Source organism: Gracilinanus agilis, unplaced genomic scaffold, assembly GCF_016433145.1.
Source record: "Gracilinanus agilis isolate LMUSP501 unplaced genomic scaffold, AgileGrace unplaced_scaffold5004, whole genome shotgun sequence".
NCBI lineage: Eukaryota > Metazoa > Chordata > Mammalia > Didelphimorphia > Didelphidae > Gracilinanus > Gracilinanus agilis.
In genome coordinates, this window is record NW_025384733.1 from 77 (window position 1) to 1,896 (window position 1,820).

The window sequence follows — 1,820 nt, forward strand, 5'->3', positions numbered from 1 at the left end:
CCTATATTTGGCCAAAAGCAAATGGGGTTTGACATGCTCCTAAAATTAACAAATGCCAGCACTAGGAGATAACTTAGAGATCTTCTTTATAGTCCAAGTCTACTAGAGACAACTCAGATTGATTAAGAAAAGCCAATTATTATGTTTTCAGTAAGAACAAATACATGTGAACCAAGGGGTTGGGGTAGAGAAAAAATGGTAGCTTAATACCACAAAAGATGAAACCCCTGTGACAGTCCTTCTATCCCAATCTTCAAAAACCACCTCAAAATGACAGAAAGACAATCAAGAAGGTGGGGCCAGAGGGGAGGATCTCCCACTGAACAAAACATGAAAAGTATGGAGATAGAGTTGATTTTCATGGGAAAAGGGGAAGCTGGAAGCAAAACTGCACACAGAGGAGTCCTGGCCAAACACCCCATCCCACTGTGCTGGGTTTCACAATTGGGTATAAGCTAATTCCTAGATATACACCAGTAAAAGAGCAACTGAGATCATCCTTTGAAGTCCCAGGTCCTAGCACCCATGCACATTGATGTCTGGAAATCCTGAGCACTGGCCCCTTTCAAGCCTGCCTTGCTTTGTACCAGACCTAGCCCCAGGGCAAAATAGCTCACAAAAAAATAGCTGACAAACCCAGCAAGTCAAGAGTAATGAGGTAGATTCAGTAAACAACTTTCAGAATTCCCATTCCACAGGCAAAAAGCTCAGTAATTAAGCAAACAGCAGAAGAAACATTTAATGCTCAAAAATTTCAATGAGGACACACAGTTAAGCACAGAATCAAAAAAAGATGGTGAGATCCAAAAAAACCACATGCAAAACTTCCAAAAAATGGGAATAGTTCTCAAGCTCTGGAAAAATTTAAAAAAGGAATTCAAAAGTCAAATAAGACAGATCAAAGAAAAATGGGGGAAAGAAAGGAAAGAAATGCAAGAAGAAAACAACATAAATAACAAAATTAGTGAACTGGAAAAAAGGTACAAAAATCCAAATGAAGAAAAGAAATTTTTTTAAAAACTGAACTGACACTGGAAAAAGAGAAAACAAATCTAATGAAGGAAAGAGTGCCATGAAAAGTAGAATGGGTCAAATGGAAAAGGAGGAACCAAAGTTTATAAAAGAAATTCAGTCTTTAAAAATTAGAATTGGGGTAGTCATGGAGTCTGTCACTGCTGAGGAGCTCCCTGAAGAGGAAGAGGAAGAAGAGCAGAAGCAGCTGTTGAAGTGGCATCAGCATTGGAAGGAGAAGAAGGAGCTGCAGGCCAAAATTCAAAGCATGAAAAAACGCTGTTCCCAAGACTGACAAAAAGAGGAGGAAATAATTGATTGAGGATGTTGCTAAATTGGAAGGAGAAATGAAACAGAAACACAGAAAAGAATTGGAGCATTTGAAACTGACTTCACATGCAAAGAATAAGATAGACTCTGTTGTCGTTAACATTGCATGTTTGGATATTGAGAATCAGCAACCTCGGATATCAAAAGTACAGAAGAGGCGGGAGAAGAAAGCTGCATTTGAGAAGAAAAGAGAAGAAAGGATAGCAGAAGCAGAAATTGAAAACTTATCTGGAGCTAGACATCTAGAAAATCAGAAACTTGCGCGCATTTTGGCAGCTAGACATTTAGAGATAAAACAGATTCCATCAGATGGCCACTGTATGTACCAAGCTATTGAAGACCAGCTAAAGGAACAGGAATGCCTCCTGACTGTGGCCACCTTAAGAAGTCAAATCGCTGAATATATGCAAAACCATGTGGAGGACTTCCTGTCATTCTTAATGAATCCTAATACAGGAAGTATATATATATATATATAT

General features: G+C 38.7%; 1 pseudogene; it reads left to right on the top strand.

The window, feature by feature from the left end:
- Positions 1–1,159: 1,159 nt before the first annotated feature.
- On the top strand, positions 1,160–1,802 carry LOC123255682 (annotated as a pseudogene).
- Positions 1,803–1,820: the final 18 nt, after the last annotated feature.